The sequence below is a fragment of the Anas platyrhynchos genome, chromosome 2 (assembly GCF_047663525.1).
Source record: "Anas platyrhynchos isolate ZD024472 breed Pekin duck chromosome 2, IASCAAS_PekinDuck_T2T, whole genome shotgun sequence".
NCBI lineage: Eukaryota > Metazoa > Chordata > Aves > Anseriformes > Anatidae > Anas > Anas platyrhynchos.
Window position 1 is genome coordinate 6,213,932 of NC_092588.1, and position 13,785 is coordinate 6,227,716.

The 13,785-nt window shown below is 38.0% G+C and overlaps 1 long non-coding RNA gene across 1 annotated transcript; it reads right to left on the reverse strand.

The window, feature by feature from the left end:
- Positions 1-252: 252 nt before the first annotated feature.
- Positions 253-10,949, reverse strand: LOC119716097 (uncharacterized). Its single transcript, XR_011807326.1, has 3 exons — positions 10,270-10,949; positions 4,430-4,625; positions 253-1,279 (listed from the first exon to the last, which is right to left on the reverse strand). It is a non-coding gene; the product is annotated as an uncharacterized lncRNA (long non-coding RNA).
- Positions 10,950-13,785: the final 2,836 nt, after the last annotated feature.

Here is a 13,785-nt window from a genome sequence, read left to right on the forward strand (position 1 = left end):
AGGAGATGTCCTCTGTACTCCTCTACTAGGTGACACCCAAAATGAGATTTGACAAATGACCATAAAGTTCAGCAAGGCGCATATTCCATCCCTAAAAAGTGTAAATTAGGGGAGCTATGTGCAGTGACACAGACAGCAAAGCAAATTAAGAAAGGAATATATATATATATATATATATATATATATATATATACACACACACAGGGAAAAATATCTTTAATTTAAAAGAAAAAAAATAAAGACAATCCAGAATGAACTTATAATTGAAGTTTAATTGTTACTTTCCATAAAAGTAAAAATGCATAAAAAGAAGCTTTAAGAGCAAGCAATCACAGTTAAAAGCATAACATGAGCATCTGGTTCTTGCATATTATGGATGATATGTTAATATATGATCTAAACATCATCTCTAATGTTTTATAAACAAAGATAAATTAACAGGATCAATTTTCCTTAGCAAATATTCTCCACCTAACAGGATAATCTTTGAACACTAATAAAATAAACCACAAATCATATTTACTCTTGGGCTTACTCTCTTGCTGCATTTTAGCCTAGCTTGAGACAATATGGCAAACTCTATTAGCAAAAGCATAATTTACTTTTTTCTCTAAAGAATTAGCTTTGTTTTAAGGTGGTTTTGCATAGATACAGTTGCTCTCAGAGTAAATGAATTAATGATAATTAATATTTACTTATTAAATTAACTAATTAAGCAATTAACTTAATCTGAGTTTTCCATAAGGTATGCATCCAATATTCTAAGCACACATGCATTAAAGAACAAAACCATTTTTCCATCTAACAGGAAGACATTTATTCGTAGAAGTGCATAGGGGTATTACAAAGCCTCTGTATGATTAGAACTATGAGGATTACATGTATGTGGCAAATCAAAACCAAGATGATTTCATGAACTAAGACTTTTCTTCAGAACAGTCACAAGTACTGCAATGTAGTTTGTGGGTAGAAAAGTTATTATTCTACATACAGCTATTTTTGACTCAAAATGCTTTCACAGAGTACTTTGTTTTGGGGGGAAAGAAATGAAATTTCCACTCCACTTAAAAATGTTACTTTCTCAGTGAAACAGTACATAAATACCATCCAAAACTACTGAAAAAAACACTTTCATGTAACTGCATATTTACATGATCACAAGCTGAAGACATGCTTGAAGCTTTTTTCCTCTCAGAGAAGATTCCCACTCCTCAGCTGATAAATTGGTCCATCTGATACTTTTTCACTGAGAAGTATACAGTCAGTTACCAGGTTTTACCTGAAAAACAAACAAACAAACAAACAAAAACTAACAAACAAACAAAAAAACTCCAGAAAAGTAGTAGTTTCTCTGAGTATACCTATATATGCTTGTTTGCTCCTTTGCTATCAAATAGGAAAACATTGTATATGTTTTTTTTTTCTTTTTGTTTTCTTTTTGTTTTTTTTTTCTATTCATTTGCCAACTTAAATTCTTAGTGGTACAGTATAGCAAAGAAGCTGCTGACAGAAGTAAATGTTACATGCCTTACTAGAAACAAAGGGAAGCATCATTTCCCAATGATGGTGTTTCATGATTGATTATACGTCTTAGAAATGTAAACAAACATGTAAACAAACATAAACAGCAACAAAATCCCCTAGAGTTGAGGATGCATAAGGGATTGGAATATCTGTCTCATCAGGGAAGGTCGAGAGAACTGACACTGTTTAACTTGGAGAAGAGAAGGCTCAGGGGGATCTTAACCATGTGTGTAAACGCCTAACTGGAAGAAATGAAGATGAGGGAAAAAGATTTGGTGGAAACCAAAATCTTGTGATATAGCAAAAATGAATTAATAATAATTAAAAAATAATAATCATAATGCATCTGACCACAAGAAAACACATTTTTACTGTAAGGGTGGTCAAACATAGGAGCAAGTTGCCCAAAAGGGGATGTGGAGTCTCCACCACTGGAGATATTCAAAACCTCACTGGACACTGTCCTGAATTTTGATCAGGGAGTTGGGTTTGATGATCTGAAGAGGTCCCTTCCAGCCCTAACATTTCTTTAATTTTAATTTTGTGATTATTTGATTTAGCTGTAGTGCAATGTGGCAAGTTTTATTAGGCTTGAAAATTTAAAACACTATAGCTGATTCTACAGAATTATATTTCTGAAAACTTATTACCTCTTCTATTGGGTTTATGTGGCAAAAGACTTGGTTGTAGGGGGGCTGCAGGGGTGGCTTCTGTGAGAAGAGCATAGAAATTGCCCTGTGTCAGATCAGAGCCAGCTCCAGACAGCTCCAAAGCGGACCTGCCACTGGACAGAGCCAAGCCAATGAGTGGTGGAGCAGGTGGATGTGGCCTGGAGGAGGCTGTGGCCCATGGAGAGCCCCCGCAGGACCAGGCCACAGGCCAGAGCTGCAGTCCGTGGAGAGGAGCCCAAGCAGGAGCAGGCGGTCTGGGGGGAGCTGCCACCCATGGGGGACCCGTGCTGGAGCAATTTGCTCCTGGGGGATGGACCCCATGGGATGGAGCCATGTGGGAGCAGTTCTTGAAGAGCTGCTGCCTGTGGACAGCCCCCACAGGCTCAGTTCGGGAAGGAACTCCCACAGCATCCTGTGGGAGGGACCCCATGGGGAGCAAGACCAGAGAGGGACCCTGAAGGAGCAGCAGAGATGAAGCATCAGGAACTGACCACAGCCCCCAGTCCCTGTTCCTCTGTGCTACTATGGGGTGGAAGAGGGTGGATGGGGGAAGGTGTTTTTATTTTGCTTTTAGTTCTAACTGTTCTAGTCCATCTAGTGATAGGCAAGAAATTATGTTAATCTCCCTATGCTGAGTCGGTTTTGCCCATGATGATTATTGCTGAGTGATCTCTCTGTCCTTATCTTAACCCTTGAGCACTTTCCATCATATTTTCCCTTTCTCCTTTAAGGGAGAGTGAAAGAATGATTGTGGTGGTTAACTGCCCCAGCTGGGTAAAAGCATCACATCTTTTTCCTCCTGATACCAATCTAGAAAAGACATAGAAGTTTGATAGATGGACTTTACCATTCCTCTAAATGTCATGTCAAGGAAATGTTGTTTTGGCAAACCTGAACTTTGAAGACAACTAGCTACAGCCTGTGGGGACTGTAATCCACTACTTTACAGAGTACTGAGGCTAGGAGGGAAAGACAAACAAAATTCTCACGATGTCTTCAACTCTGTTGCCAAGATTAATCTCGTAACTTTACAGAGACACAGTACAGATACCTGAATTTGTAGGCCAGTGACTCTAACTCACCTTTCCAGTAAGTGGTTGAGGTCACAGTTCCTTTCAAAGCGAAATTAATTAATTTCTAATTAATTAATTAGAAATTAATTCTAATTTAAAGATTACCATGCTCCAACATAAAAGTCTGAGAGAAGATACACAGGAATTATCTTGTATCATTTACGTCAAGGGTCCTGCATTTTGTCATCCTGCAATCCACAGTGCTTTGTAAATGAAAAATAATGTGAAAAAAATATATATCTTTAAGAATTTCTTGCTGTGAGCTTCAGTCTTCTGTGAATTACTAGAAAAATACCAGCTAACTACTCCTTAGTTTTCTCCCTGTTCATCCAAATTTGACTCACATTCTTAGGAAATCAAGCAGATAATTCTCTATAAGGCAGACCCTCATTAAAAGATCTTGTGTTACCAAGAATCCACAATGGTATTCATCAAATTTAACTCTAGATCTGTAGTACATAAACATCAGAATTTGAGCTACGAATCTCAGCACAGCCAGGAGACCAGCTCCTACTCCAAGTTACCTGAAACTTCGTATTTTCTATGGAATTTCATTATTCTCTGTTTCCCTGAATATGTTATAATTAGTCTACACCTTCTTTTCCTAAATATTAAAAAACAAAACAAAACAAAACAAAACAAAAAAACAGAAAAGAAAGAAAAGAAAACAAAAACTCCAAAGTAAAGAGCATTCTCAACAGCTTTATCTGTCTACTCTCTTATCCTACAGTCTTCCAAGGCATAAGCATTGGGAGAATAGTGGGAGAAGAGACTCTAATGCTATGCTAGGTATTTGCTGGTAAGTCCACCTCCGCATACACAGATTAAACTGCAAAAAATATGGGGAGAATGATGTTAGGTGCCAGGGAGCACATGACATGACAAAGTTATCCATTCGATGCTGCATTTCTTCTCCCTATCTGAAATGCTGTATGATATATTAAGAACTTGAGGTAGTTTCTATACGCTCTGTCTGACAGATGTTCCTTCTGATTAATACTAAATATACAGGTAGCTTCCTGTCCTCAGAGGAAGGAAGAAAAACTATTTTGACACTTCTGCTTGAATCTATCATAATCTGGGACAGCACATCATGTATCAATACCTGTGTGAGGCTCTACAAGTCATATATTGATGAAGAGGAGCTGGCAAACAAGATACCTGATACATCTACCCCAAGTAAGATCAGAGCCTCCAGACAAAAAGAGAGCAGCAGTCATATGAGCGACTGAGGTTCAAAATGTATGATTCTGACTCTCCATCTTTGTGACCTTGTAACCCAAGATGATGGACATTCTACAAGCAGTCCTGTTTTCTTCTCTCATAGGAGAACAGCAACAGCTGTCTCTGAAGCAACCTACAAGAAACAGATAGTAATATGTCTTAAGTCATCCTTTTACTGATAAAATTACAGTATTCTGGACAGAGGAAGAAAGAGGCCATCTGTTATTCCTCCTGATGAAATGCTTAGTATGGGAACATTTTTTATGTTGGAAGGTGGCCTCAGAGACACAAAGCAGCTCTACCACACATCTGTCAGTCACTGAGGCATTTCTTCAGCTACTGTCCCCCTGTCCCCTCCCCTCCTCTCCTGATTACATTGGATTAATTTCTATTTCAGCTTGCTCTTTCACTTGGCCTTTCATTCTTTTCATTCCTTTTTCTTTCTTTAGTTCTTTTTTTTTTTTTTTTTTAAATCTGTGACTGTGGAGTGGTAAAGTGTCCTGTCAATTTGTAAATTATTTTATTTCAGCTGATGTTCTCTACAAAAGATTACTTCTTTATACTATGGTTTACTGTTGAAAGTTTCCTGTGTTTAACACAATTTTCAATGGAAGGAAAGCTGGATTTCTGACACATTAATGAAAGTTTTCTGTTTGTAGCAAGACCATTTTTTCCATTTATTCTTTCATGCTCTGAAGGGGAAACAATATACCTCTGGACGGGTGGATACTGGTCCCCACATGAATGTCTTCAGAATTGTGTAGCAATTATTCTGACAGGGTTTTACAAAAGTGTATGAAAAAAAAAATAAAACAAACAACAACAACAAAAAAACAACAACAAAACAAACAAACAAACAAAAATCAATCAAACAAAACCTCTTCAAAATCTCTAAAGTATATAGAAATATATACTTTAGAAATATATAGAGAAATAGAAAATATATATAAATATATATTTATATATATAAATATATAAAAAATATATAAAAAACATAAAATATATAGAAAATTGCCTGAAGTTTACATTTTTTTAATGGTCTAGAAGACACATATGCCATAGACAACTGTATCTAATTAATTTTAATTTTGTAAAAAGTATTCTCCATTAGTAACAATCAGGTTCTATTATGAGTTAACAATATTCATTGCTAGCATAGTCCGAACTGTATATAGCATAACTCAGCACAATGCAAACAACACGTACTGAGCCAAATAAAAGTATAAATCAAGAGCTGAAATTTCAGCCCTGAAACAATATAAAGTACTAGGACTTGGATAGATGTACATAGATTCCCCTTCAAGATCAAATTAAATGTTTCCATTAAGCTAGTTCAAAGAGAAACCCTTCTAAATTATTAGTTCCATATGGACAGCAAGAGAGCCAAGGACATGTCCTAGATACCACATCAGATCTATCATTTGCAAACTGAGCTGTACCTTCTCATGTAATCCTAACAGAGCATGCACATTGGAATCACTGAACAGGAGCTGATCATTTTCCTTCCTGCTTTCTATAAAATAATAGGTTCAATTATTTCTTTGTCAGCCTACAAAGAAATTTTTGTAACTAGTCGGGCTGCTTCAGGCCTAGTTATATGCAACGATCACTTATCATCAATGATCACCTCACCTTCTTATTTAATATTTTCAAATAGAGTAGTTTTCAGAAATCACTTTTTTTTTTTTTTTTTTTTTTTTTTACCACTAACATCTGTATCTAACCCCTTCAAAACTCTTGTCTTTACTCTTAAAAAAGTATCTAAAGGTTTGCCAGTCACAAACCAGGTGAGAGCAGGCAATTCCAAGAGGAGGCCAAACTTGAGAATAAATGAATGATAGCAAGCAACTGTTTTGCAAACTCCTGACCTCAGCGTATATGCCCTAATGTCTGTAGTTTTTCAAATATTTTAAATTTCATCCAGTGTGTTTGGCCACTTGCAAGTCCTGTGGTTTACAGCTGACAAAACAGGTAATATATTTGGTCCAGCAGGCAATATGTGAGATTCATAATGTGATTCATTTTATCTTCAGCCTCCTTTTTCTTTCAAAAATGATCTAGCTGTTTCATTAAATATCACAACATATTCCAGGAACAGTATTTTCATTCTTATGTGACGTATGCATTTCACTAGCAATACATGTTTCAATAGTTAATGTACTTTAGACCTTCTAGTTTGTAATATTGCTGCCTCAATGATGTGTTTCTGTGTTTAGAGGACTGAAACACCCCTGAATAACAAATGCCATAGATTAAATTCCATCTGCCTTTTCCAAAGCATGTTGATTCTGCTGTAAATAAATAAATAAATAAATAAATAAATAAATAAATAAATTTATATTTTCTGTCATAGGTTTTGGCCTAAGCCTGAAAATTCACAGAATTAAAGATAGCTAGGCCCTAATTAAGAGTTTGTCCCTTACCAAAGGAACTTTTCCTTGTCCCTTACCTAAGCCACTGAAGTCCAAAAGTATTAAGCAAGTGCTGAAATATGAACTGTAGGATTACTTATTTCCTGAAGGAAGCTTTTACACAGACCTCCGCTATTTTGCTTTTATTCTTCTAGTGAACAATTTCATTTCATGGTCACGTTCTAACAAAGATTAATATTAATATACTTTAATTTTTCAGATTATCTAGATTCTTGTTATTTGACCCTGCTGCATTGATTCTTCAGATAAGAGAGAACATTATACTTTCTGTTGTGTTTCCTTCAGTTCAGTTTCTCTATTTTTAATCATTAACATTTAAATAAGAAATCAGCAATATTCTCATACTGAAGGCCCGTATTACATGTATGAAAATCAATAGTAAACTGTTTTTTTGAATTAAATGGAAGTAGTATCTGGTCTTTTATATGTATTGATCTAATAAGATAAGATCTTAACTGTTTGCTATTTAAAGAGTTTGGCATATCCTGATGGTATCCCTAGAACTGATAAAATCAGAAAGTGTGACACAAAATGGCAAAATGACTTTCAAGAGGAATAGGATATGAGATAAGAATCTTCTACATATAGTGAGTTTTTATCCAAGGACTGAGTCTTTCTTAACAAAGCAGTGTGGTGCAGCAGAGGGAGATCTGGAAAGTGAAAGTTTGTGAAGACAGTTTGAAATCTACACAATTATGTTTTCCAGGGCATTTATTTTAAATTAGTCTTGGTATTGATTAATGGATTGAATACACATTGGTGGTTTGAGAATTGTCTTGAAGTAGATCTTCTAATTTAGTTTCATCCAAAAGGAATATAGTCTGCATGCACAGAGTGCCTTCCAATATAAATCAAAACATAGTCGTTGATATGAACCTGCTATCCCTGATGTAACCTTAAAGATAAACTTACATGTATATTACTGGACTATAATCACTGAATATGGATGGATTTCTAAACAAAAATGGTGTAAATATATTTAAATCATAGAAATATAAATCACAAAATGGGTTTTGAAGGACCTTAAAGATCATCTAATTCCAACCCCCTGCCATGGGCAGGGACATCTCCCACCAGACCAGGTTGCCCAAAGCCCCATCCAGCCTGGCCTTGAACACCTCCAGGGATGGGGCATCCACAGCTTCTCTGGGCAGCCTGTGCCAGTGCCTCACCACCTTCTGAGTAAATAACTTCTTCCTCATATCTAATATCTAATATAAATCTACCTTTTTTTTAGGAATACCATTACTCATTGTCCTATCACTGCACTGCCTGACAAAGAATAGCTCCCCAGATTTCCTGTAGGTCCCCTTTAAGTACCAGAAGGCTGCTGTAAGGTCTCCCTGGAGCCTTCTCTTCTGTAGGCCAAACTTCCCCAGCTCTCTCTTCCTGTCTCCACAGGAGAGGTGCTCCATCCCCCTTATCATCTTTGTTGGACTCATGTCTGGACTCATTCTAATATGTCCATGTCCTTCTTGTGCTGGGGACCCCAGATATGAATGCAGTATTCTAGGTGGGGTCTCACAAGAGCAGAGCAGAGAGGCAGAATCACCTCCATAGACCTGCTGGCCATGCTTCTTTTGATGCAGCCCAAGGTATGGTTGGCTTTCTGGGCTGCAAGCGCACATTACTGACTCATGTTGAGCTTCTCATCAACTAACACCCCCAGGTCCTTCTCCTCAGGGCTACTCTAAATGCATTCTCTGCCCAGCTTGTATTGATGCTTGGGATTGCCCCAGCCCAAGTGCAAGACCTTGGCCTTGTAGAAGTTCATGAGTTTTGCGCAGGACCACCTCTAAAGTCTGTCAAGGTCTTTCTAGATCACATCTCTTCCTCCAGTGTGTCAACTGCACCACATACCCTGTTGTTATAGGCAAGCTCGAATAAAGGTGCACTTGATCCCACTGTCCATGTCGCTGACAAAGATGTTAAACCCAGTCCAGACAAAGGTGTTAAACTCAGGTCTCAGTACTAACCCGTAAGGAATACCACTTGTTATTGATCTCCAACTGGACATTGAGCCATTGACCACAACTCTGTGAGCTTGACCATCCAGCCAATTCCTTACCTGTGTAGTGGTCCACCCGTCAAATTCATGTCTTTCCAATTTAGAGACAAGGATGTCATGGAGGACAGTGTCAAATGCATTGAATAAGTCCACATAGATGTCAGTTGTTCTTCCCCTATCCACCACTGCTGTAGCCCCAGCATAGAAGACCACCAGATTTGTCAGGCACAATCTGCTCTTAGTGAAGCCTCCTTATTTGACATGCACATTAGTAGAGTTTACAGGAGGATGTTCGGCACAGAGGTGAGATTGACTGGCCTGCAGTTACTTGTGACTTTTTTTTTTCCTTTTTTTAAAATGGGGGTTATGCTTCCCCTCTTCTAGTCAGTGGGTACTTCACCAGACTGCCATGACGTTTCAAATACCCTGGATAGTGGCTTAATGTGATGGGGAGTGGCTTACCAAAATAAACTCATTGGAAAAGAATCTTCTAGAATCAGAGGTGAAATAATATTACCTAGAAATGATTAATTTTACACATAAAATTGTTATAATTTTTACCTTCTTATACTTGAGAAAAAGTCATAACATTTTAAAGAACCAGCCGTTTGCCACAGTATTGCTCCTCTCATAGAGCTGGAAAAAAAAAATCAGATATATGTTTAACTTCCTCTACCAGATCTCTCCTTTTAAACAGATGCAATTAAATGGTATTGGTTAGGGAAACACAAGACGTTTTTACACAATTAGATGTAATTTGAAGATTGTCTTTTTTGCCCTGCTTGTACCCTGTAATTTGACCAAGGGAAGAGTTGGGGAACACATGCCAGAAATTAGATTTTAAGAAGCTTTAACTACAAGCATAGTAGCACATCTGCATTTTTCATAACCATGAATTTGCAGCCTTTGATCTCAAAAAGTCCTGCTGGTTTTGCATTCAGTTTAAAATACAACTTGGAATTGCTCAGGGTTCACTGCGCAAGCCAGGCAAGCTCATGTACATTGTTTTTCCATTATCTCTGTTGCTTTCTTGGATGCTCTCAGCTCTGCTTTGCTTTCTGTCTCTTTAGGCAGCCTCATGACTATTACAGAGACAAGGTTCTGAGGATAAGAGAATGAAAGCTCCTAGTATCACTTCTGGCTCCTTGGGAGTTTTATTTGTGTATATATAAGCTTCATTGACTCCTAAATATTACCAGGAAAAAAAAAAGAAAAAAGAAAAAAAAAAAAGTATCCCACCTGCAGCAGTAACATATTGTTTCCTTCTGCTATGATATTCTATTTACCCCTTCTCCCCTCTTAATTTTTTAAGGAAAATACAAGTAATATATGTTCACCTTGTTCTTTTGTGGTGGTTTAACATTGATGGTTAGATACGGTCCACCACAACTCATTCTCACTCCCCCTGCTCAAAAGAACAGGAAGATAAAGTATGATTAAAAAAAAAAAAAAAAAAAAAAAAAAGCTGATGTGCTGAGGTAACAACAGGGAGCACACTAGAGAATTACTGTTAAGGCAAACCAGACTCAGCATAGGGAGATTAATGTATTTTATTTCCTATTACTAGTAACAGTCTAAAGCAGTAAGAACAAAAAGTGAGAACAAAAAACTAAAAACAACTTCCCTCTATTCACCCTCTTTTACCTCCTTCCCCCAAGCAGCACAGGGAATGGGGTCTGCGGTCAGTCCCTGACCCTTCCGCTCTGTCGCTCCTTCACAGTCCCTCTGTGCCCCTGCTCCCCATGGGGTCCCTCCCATGAATGCCGTCCTTCCCGAACTGAGCCTGCAGGGGCTTGCCCACAGGCAGCAGCTCTTCAGGAACTGCTCCCACACGGCTCCATGCCACGGGGCCCATCCCCCAGGAGCAAACTGCTCCAGCACGGGTCCCCCACGGGTGCTGGCAGCTCCCCCCAGACCCCCTGCTCCTGCGTGGGCTCCTCTCCACGGGCTGCAGCTCCGGCCCGGGGCTTGCTCCTGCGGGGGCTCTCCATGGGCCACAGCCTCCTCCAGGCCACATCCACCTGCTCCACCGGGGGCTCCTCCACCCATGGGGGGGCTGCAGCGTGGAGATCTGCTCCATGTGGGACCCATGGGCTGCAGGGGGACAGCCTGCTCCACCAGGGGCCTCTCCACAGGCTGCAGGGGAACTGCTGCTGCATGCCTGCAGCACCTCCTGCCCTCCTGCTGCGTTCACCTTGGAGGCTGACAGAGCTGCTTCTCACTCCTTCCTTTCTCAGCCGGTGTTGCACAGAAGGCGTTTTCTTTCTTTTTCTTTTTCTTTTTCCTTTTCTTTTTTTTTTTTTTTTTTTTTTTCCTTTTCTTAAATCTGTTCTCATAGAGGTACAATCAGCATAGCTCATTTGCTCAGCTTTTGATGGGGCGGGTCCCTTTCTTAGCAGTCTGAAACTGGCTCTGATCTGACATGGGGGAGCTTCTGGGTTCTTTTCACAGATATCATCCTTGCAGGTCCCCTGCTACCAAACCCTTGTTACATGAGCACAATACATCTTTCCCTGTTGTTGTTCAGGTAACAAAAAATATAGCAAAAGATTTTTTTTTTTTTCTTTTTAACAGATAAAAAGCAACACAAAAGCAGCAACAACATCAAAACAACACTCTTAATTAAATAAGTAATTTTGAATGTTTAGAAGGAGTTTTTCTGTTAGTTAAACAATTATGAATAGCAGAAAATCAATCTCCAGATCCTTTAGCAGTGTTAGGAAATGTTGCTATATTCTGGCAAATGTTCTGTACAGCTCTATCCACTGTCTTCCAAATGTATTTGAAAAACTAGTTTGCATGAGTAGGCTATGTACATCACCCACTTGAAAACCAGTTGCTCTCAAAAACAGTGAAAACCAAATGAAATTCAGAAACACAATTCACAATAAGAGAAACTCTCTTTTTAATTTTGATTTTTTATTTATTTATTTTTATTTTGTCACCAAAGAAGTTCATAAAGGGACCAGATTTAGTGACTTTCTAAAACATAATAAAATTCCTCAGTAGTAATTTTTATTTGGTTTCACATGTAGATCTGTCCCGGAGCAAAATAGTTCAGCACAGTTTGAATTACTGCCGTAAGATTTCACTCCCATTACTAATCTTGCTTGGATTCTTGTAACCCCATTATAGTCAGCTTTTATGAACTGCTATAAAAGACTACCAGCAAAAGGAGAGTGCTTGACTGAAGAACTACTACATGACAGCTCCAGTCACATCAATACTGCACTTAGATCAGTTTTGCCAACAGCATTCAGATCAAACCTACCCTAATTTGGAGTTAACCCCCAACATACATACACTTCAGAATAAATCTTTTACTATTCTGCTCCTGAGCAATATAATCTAGTACATTTTTTAGACAATGACTACGGTTTCATTAAACTTTTTGTTTGTTTTTTTTTTTTCATTCCATGTAACAATTGGGAAAACTAATGTATTTGTTCAAAATACATAGGTTAGACAAGATATTTTACAGATCAGATTTGTCTTAATGCTACTGAATGTACTAAAATAGAATCCAGACATTCACTAACATATGAGCCATGAACACAAGCCAGCATTGATCCCAGGTAGCCAAGAAGGCTAATGACATAATGGCCTGTATAGTGTGTCCAGCAGGACTATGGAAGTGATTGTCCCCTTTTACACGGCATTGATGAGACTGCACCTTGATTGTTGTGCTTGATTTTAGGCCCCTCTCTACACGAAAGATACTGAGTTACTCGAACGTGTTTGGAGAATAGCAATGAAGCTGATGAAAGGACTAGAGAACGAGACTTAGTGGCTAAGGGATTTGGGGTATTTTAGTCTCAGGAAAAGAAGGAATACAAAAGATCTGAATTGGTATTCCATGTTTCAGAAAGATACAAAAGAGATTTTCGTTGTCTAGTGAACTACATAACAACATGGAAAAGAATATATGAGGAGAGTGCAGACCTATTCATGAAATGAAATGTCTGCAGCTAATAGGTAACAAATAGCCTGACCTTTGGTTGATGTCATTGGCCTATAATAAACTACATACAGTCAATTATGAGAAAATATTTTGCAAAGGCCTATGATAAGGAGGATGTATTCTACACCTTCCTGTGAAAACATTATTTCAGAAATTCAGAGAAGAGCTGTAGACACCTTGTGGTTCTAGTCAAAATACCAGTCATTCACTCTTAAAAATAAAAAGAAAAAAAATATGAAATGGAAAGAAAAAAAACATACCTGTGTCTAAAATTCTTACCTTTAAAACATAACTTTAAACTTGTAAAAAGAAGGAAGAGCTAAAATAGGAAGATGTGAGATAGAGATATGATTTCTTTATTACTACTCTTATTTTTAGTAGTCACAGAGTTGTTGGAAGACATGCTTACACAAGCATGTCCCCCTGTGGGCCACACCAACATGCCATCTTGACGGAAGAAGACATATGCCCAGAACAGCTTGCAATTTCTCTGAAAACAGGATGCAAACAAAAAGAGATTTAAAGGGGAAAAAAAAAAATCTAGTCCTCATTCTCAAAAATTTGCCTGAAGTCCTACTACAATTAACAATATATCTCCTATATTTGAAATATTAACTATATATATTATTGCACAAATGACTACACGGGGAACATGAAGGGAATGAAACAGATAAGAAAACCAATATCATAAGATACAGTGACTCTAGGCATGTTGATATCTTGTGATGGAGGATGATGTAGGGGAATCTGGCCTAACTAGATCTGAAGGCAGGTGAGATTTAGAGAAGCATAGTCACAGAAGAAGTCTGACTGTCCTGGAATACTTTGACCAGCTATATCAGCATATCTTAACTGCTCTCCAGATGACTTGTGTATTTCTACAAGATATATC